At 48.7% G+C, this 6,196-nt stretch overlaps 1 pseudogene; it reads right to left on the reverse strand.

The window, feature by feature from the left end:
• Window positions 1-4,168: 4,168 nt before the first annotated feature.
• On the reverse strand, window positions 4,169-4,286 carry LOC112394526 (uncharacterized; annotated as a pseudogene).
• Between the last annotated feature and the right edge of the window lie 1,910 nt (window positions 4,287-6,196).

Genomic DNA, 6,196 nt, shown 5'->3' on the forward strand with positions numbered 1-6,196 from the left:
ATCAAACCCGTGCCCCCTGCAGTGGAAGCGCAGAGTCCTAACCACTGGACCACCAGGGAAGTCCCTGGTGCCGTGTACAGCTCAGGCAATCACTTAGGCTGTGCTCCACTCCTTAGATCCTGGTCCACGCCAAAAGGGAAGGGAGCTGTGAACACTAGCACAGGGATTGCTTCCCCAGGGCTGCCGGAAGCCCCACAGAGGGGTGTCCTTGTGTGCAGAGAGCTATCCTAGGTGCCCTATACTTGAGAGAACATTCTGTGCACGAGCACGCCACCCTCTGCATGATCCCCAAAGAAGTGTGTTGGGTCATGTTTTCAAAAGGGGACAGAGTTCTAGCTATTTGCTAGTAAAGGCTGGAGCGACAGAAATACCTCAGCTGAGCGGCTTCCCTGGTGGCTCAGTGGTTAAGAATCCCCCTGCCAATGCAGGGGACATGGGTTCGAGCCCTGGTCTGGGAAGATCCCACGTGCCGCAGAGCAACTAAGCCCATGCGCCACAACTACTGAGCCTGCGCTCTAGAGCCTGCGAGCCACAAGTACCGAGCCCACGTGCCACAACTATTGAAGGCCGCACGCCTAGAGCCCATGCTCTGCAACAAGAGAAGCCACCGCAATGAGAAGCCCGCGCACTGCAATGAAGAGTAGCCCCCGCTCACCACAACTAGAGAAAGCTAGTGCGCAGCCAAAAATAAGAATAAATAAATAAATTTTAAAAAACAACCAAAAAAAAAAAAAACAACAAAAAAAAAAAAAAACAACAAAAAAAAAAAAAAACAACAAAAAAAAAAAAAAACAACAAAAAAAAAAAAAAACAACAAAAAAAAAAAAAAACAACCAAAAAGATATACCTCTGCTGAATTAGTCCCAGGCTGGTGCAGCTGGTCGCCTAAGAGGCATGTTTCATTCACTCATTCAGAACATCCATTCTGTCTTGCTGCTCTGGTTAAGGCCTGGGCCAGACTCTGGAGGAGGCAGAACGAGTGCCTTTCCTTTGAGGGGCTTACTGACTCATGGGAAAGAGAGAAAATCCCAATAACGAGCAGTAAGATTCAGGATAAAGATAAGTACTCAGCCAAGCCTGCAGGCTTCCTGGAGGAGGTGACCTCTGAGTGGAGTTTGGAAACACCAGTAGGAGGTGGTATCATGACCCCAACGGGTGGATATTGAAAGCTCAGGGAACACTGAGAGCCGGGGGTTGGGGAAAGTTTAGAAAATTCCCTTCCTTTTTTTCATCTGTCTCTGCCCACTTCCTCTTTCCCTCTCCCTTTCTTCCTTTCCTTCTCTTTTCCCATTTTCCCTTTAGTTTGGCAGCCTCCCTCAGCCTCACCCTGCCCTCAGTTCAGGCCCACCACTCACCAGGGCTAGGTCCCTATTAACTGCTAGTCCTTGTATTCATAGCTTCCAAGGGAAAGGAGGAATTTTCAAAATTGCTACCAAATCAAGAAAGCCCAGGGAATTCCCTGGAGGTCTAGTGGTTAGGGCCTGGCTTTGATCCCTGATTGGGGATCTAAGATCCTGCAAGACTCGTGGTATGGCCCAAAAAGAAAAAAAACAAAACAGGGGAGCCCAGGTGAAGAGGGGAAGTGGGCTTTTGCAGTCACAAAATCCTGATCTTTCTGGTGTAGCTGCACCCATGCAGCACCGACAGCCCTGACCCTGCCTCAGCCACAGGTATAGCACATGGTCGGTCATGTTTATCTTGTTTTGTTTCATAGCATTATTTTTTGGTGTGATCATAAAAACTATACAGGCCACTACTTTTTGTTTTTTAATATTATTATGTAAGTGAGATACTGCAGAAAATTTAGTATATACAAATGAGACAGTAAGGTAGTACAGGGAATTCCCTGGTGTTCCAGTGGTTAGGACTCAGTGCTTTCACTACTGGGGCCTGGGTTCAATCGCTTTTTGGGGAACTAAGATCCCGTAAGCATGGCCAAAAAAAGATAGTATAGCAAAAAGGAGAGGAGCACAGAGTTCAGAACCAGGTGGGGCAGTTATTTAGCCTCTTTGGGGCTGTTTCTGATTCTAAAATATAAGTATAATTATCACACCCAATTCACAGGTAGTTGGCAGGGTCCAGCACATGGTGAGTACTATTTGATATTCGCTATTATTACTATTGGCAAGTAAAGAAAAAAGAAAAGAAAAGAAAGGAAAAAAAGTACCTGTAATTCTAGGAGCCTGAGATAAATACTGTTAACTCTTTGGGATATATGCTTCTATACTTTTGCCCTGGGTATATGCTTTATAAAAATGGTCTGTTCTGGGCTTCCCTGGTGGCGCAGTGGTTGAGAGTCCGCCTGTCGATGATGGGGACACGGGTTCGTGCCCTGGTCTGGGAAGAGCCCACATGCCGCGGAATGGCTAAGGCAGGTTCCATAATGTGGGATACAGTTTGATCACAGCTCTTATTTTCCCAGTTAATCACTCACGATTGCATGTGTCTCATTAGCAAGAAATCCAGGATCTTTAGACCACCCTGAATTATCCATGAACTTTGGGGGTTTATACTATGCCTGGAATAGTTCATGACTGCTGTTGCTTCTTATGGCCACATGGTGTCACTATTGGAGCCTGATCCCAACCAGTCCATAGGACTTGCTGGTGAAGGATGCCGTTGTGTCCTTTTGAAAACCGGCTACACTCAGCAAGGGGCTCGCAGGCTTGAGATCCCAAGCCTGTGGCTCTCAGTGTGTAGCAGCTCTCTTTCCTGTACACTTCCCCCTAGTTAGTGTGCCCGCTAGCTTCAGGAGCCCCAGGTTAGGACAGTATTTCCTTTTCTCCTTGGGAACCCACACCAGGGGCTTGTTTAAACCCTCCAAATATAAAGGGTCACATGACACCCCCTTATCCTGGGAGTGTGGTCACTCCCTCTTGTAGGGCACCGAAGTGGTTAGCTTTCTGTGAAAGATGTTGTTTGCTCACCCAACGGCTACTCTCCTACTTCTTCTTTACTAACGGAGGCAGCCTCCCACGGGGCCCACCTTCTCTTGCAGCTGGGTCACAGACACTGGCTCAAACCTGGCTAGAAGGTCTTGAGGGGATGCTGGCTGGGGGATTTCTGGGGAAGATTTTCCTCTCTGATAAATACACATGAATATATTTCAGGAGAAATCTTCCTTATTGGGACTTCCCTGACCATCCAGTGGTTAAGACTTCACCTTCCAATGTAGGAGGTACGGGTTTGATCCCTGGTCAGGGAGCTAAGATCCCACATGCCTCTCGGCCAAAAAACCCAAAACATAAGCAGTATTGTAACAAATTCAATAAAGACTTCAAAAATGGTCCACATTGGGCTTCCCTGGTGGCGCAGTGGTTGAGGGTCCGCCTGCCGACGCAGGGGACACGGGTTCGTGCCCTGGTCCGGGAAGATCCCACGTGCCGCGGAGCGGCTGGGCCCGTGAGCCATGGCCGCTGAGCCTGTACATCCGGAGCCTGTGCTCCGCAACGGGAGAGGCCACGACAGTGAGAGGCCCGCGTACCACAATTAAAAAAAATATATATATATATATATCTTAAAGAAAAGAAAAAAAAAGAAAAGAAATCTTCCTTCTTATATGTGAGAGGGCAAACCTGCAGACGAAGGCTGAGATAGCCAGCCTTCAAGAAGATCTCCAGGTAGCTTTGCCTCCTGGTTTCCATGCCCTTGTGTAGTCCTCTCGTGCAGTGAATCAGGGCTGGCCTATGTGACCGATTAGAATACAGCAGAATGCAGACTTAGAGGGCTAGATTGTGAAAGGTATTGAAGTTTCTGCCCTGGTACCTATTGGATTGCTGTCTCTGGAGGGAGCAAGCCACCACACTGTAAGGACACATAACCCACTGTGAGGACACTCAGGCAGATCTGCAGAGAGGAGTCAACAGCCAGGGCCGACTTGCCAGCCATGTGGGTGAACCATGGGGGTCCTTGGAAGTGGACCCTCCAGCTCCAGCCAAGCCTTCAGATGAGCACAGCTCCCGGTGACATCTCACTGCACCACATTAGAGACTGAGCCAGAACCCCCAGTAAGCTGCTCTTGAATTCCTGACCCATTGAAGCCATGAGGGATAATAAATATTGTTGCTTAAAGCCATACATTTGGGGGGGGTTGTTATACAGCAATAATAAGTACTCAAAGGCCAACACTATAAAGATTTCAGAGAGGAAATATGGAAAACACTGGCATGTTCGATGACATCATGGTGCCACTGAGTTCTCCCATCCAAGTACTAACCAGGCCCGACCCTGCTTAGCTTCCGAGATCAGATGAGATCGGGTGTGTTCAGGGTGGTATGGCCGTAGACCATGGTGCCACTGAGTTAACCAACCCTGAAACCTCCTACTTCCCATCCCTTTGAGTGAGAGACGTACACACAAACTGCAAAGCTGAGTGGACCTTCTAGGGCCATCCAATCCCTTCACCACCGTGGCCACCAATATTCAGATAGGGTAGTTGAGGCGCAGAGAGGGAAAGCCTCTTGTTTGCCCCTCGTAGTGTTGGACCCCAGGCTTCCTACGTGGTCATCCATGACTCTGTGTTGCCCCCCGCCGGCCTCCTGCTCCTGGGACATGATGTTCTTCTGTTTTATTCCTAAAATGCCTCTTGGGCAAAGCCTCTTCATAAAAACCCCCTCTAGAGGTCAAATCCTGAATCCCTGGTAGGAACCCACCTTTGGAAGCCGAGGAGTCCAAGGCAGTCAGTCGTATTCTGATGCTGTGCTCCTGGCCAACACTCAGTCTCCTGGATTTGACCAATCCCGGGGGTTCTGACTCCTTGAGCTGCTCCCTTGCTCTGAAAGCCAAGGCAGGGTGGCCTTCTGGGCTGGCATAGTGAGGGCTGGACCTGGAAAGGGGTGACCATGACCAGTGTATCTGGGGCAGCTGACTCTGGATGGGGGGCAGCTCTGTCTCAGTGTTCACTAGCTGCAGTGCTCTTGTGTAGTTTGCATGAGTGCGAGTGTGTGTGTGTGCTTGCGGGCTTGGTTTCTCACTCATGCACTCATACTTGAGGGTGTAGCTCTGCCCGTCACTCCTCGGCCCTGAGGGCAGGGCTGAGACCAAAGTCTCATCTATGTGTGCTGGGGAAAACCCTATTTTATTTAACACTGACACAGCATTTCCTCAACACCAGGCAAAGTTCTAGGCACATTTCAAACTCATTTAAGCCACAACAACCCTATGAGGTATGTACTATCATTATCCCCATTTTATAAATTTATTTATTTACTTATTTTGGGCTATGTTGGGTCTTCGTTGCTGCGTGAGGCCTTTCTCTAATTGTGGTGAGCGGGGGCTACTCTTCATTGAGGTGCGCAGGCTTCTCGTTGCTGTGGCTTCTCTTGTTGCAGAGCATGGGTTCTAGGGCGCGCAGGCTCAGTAGTTGTGGCGCACAGGCTTAGCTGCTCCGCGGCACGTGGGATCTTCCCGGACCAGGGCTGAAACCCGTGTCCCCTGCGTTGGGAGGTGGATTCTTAACCACTGTGCCACCAGGGAAGTCCCATCCCCATTTTATAGATGGGATAATAGAGGCACAGAGAGGTTGATTGGCCTAAGATCAAAGGGTCAGTGAGTAGTGAGCCTGGCTCCGGGTTAGGATCTTAGCCATGATGCCAGCCTGCCTGCGTGTGCTCAGGCTGAAAGGCCTGATTTTGAACTTCCCTGTGTTTCACAAAGACCATCCACATGGGGTCTGTGATTGGGCTGCATGGCAGAGGCCAAGGACCAATCACTACCACCATCATTGTCACCGTAACAATAGTAATTATCACCGAATGCTTCCTACGTGCCAGGGTCTCTGCCGGGAATGTTACGTGTACTTATTTCAGTTCGTCCTCACAGTTAACCCCTCTAGCACATATTCTTCTCTCTGTATCACACATGAGATCATTGAGGCTCAGAGAGGCTGGGGACTTGCCCAAGGTACACAACTAGGAAGAAGCAAAATCGGAATTTGAATCCAGGCTCGTCAGACGGCAAAGCGCGTTTCCTTGCCGTGTCACCAGACTGGTTTTTTGTTTGTTTGCTTTAACTTAAAAAAAAAAATTTAGGTGAAATTCACATAACATAAAATTTTTTTTTTTTTTAACATAAAATTTTAAACGTTTTAAAGCATGCAATTTGGTGGCATTTGTTACTGGGCAACCATCACCTCTATCAAGTCCCCAAAATATTTTCATCACCCCAAGCGACAGAGACCCTGTACCTAGGAAGCATT

Source organism: Neophocaena asiaeorientalis, unplaced genomic scaffold (assembly GCF_003031525.2).
Source record: "Neophocaena asiaeorientalis asiaeorientalis breed wild unplaced genomic scaffold, Neophocaena_asiaeorientalis_V1.1 scaffold129, whole genome shotgun sequence".
Classification (NCBI taxonomy): domain Eukaryota; kingdom Metazoa; phylum Chordata; class Mammalia; order Artiodactyla; family Phocoenidae; genus Neophocaena; species Neophocaena asiaeorientalis.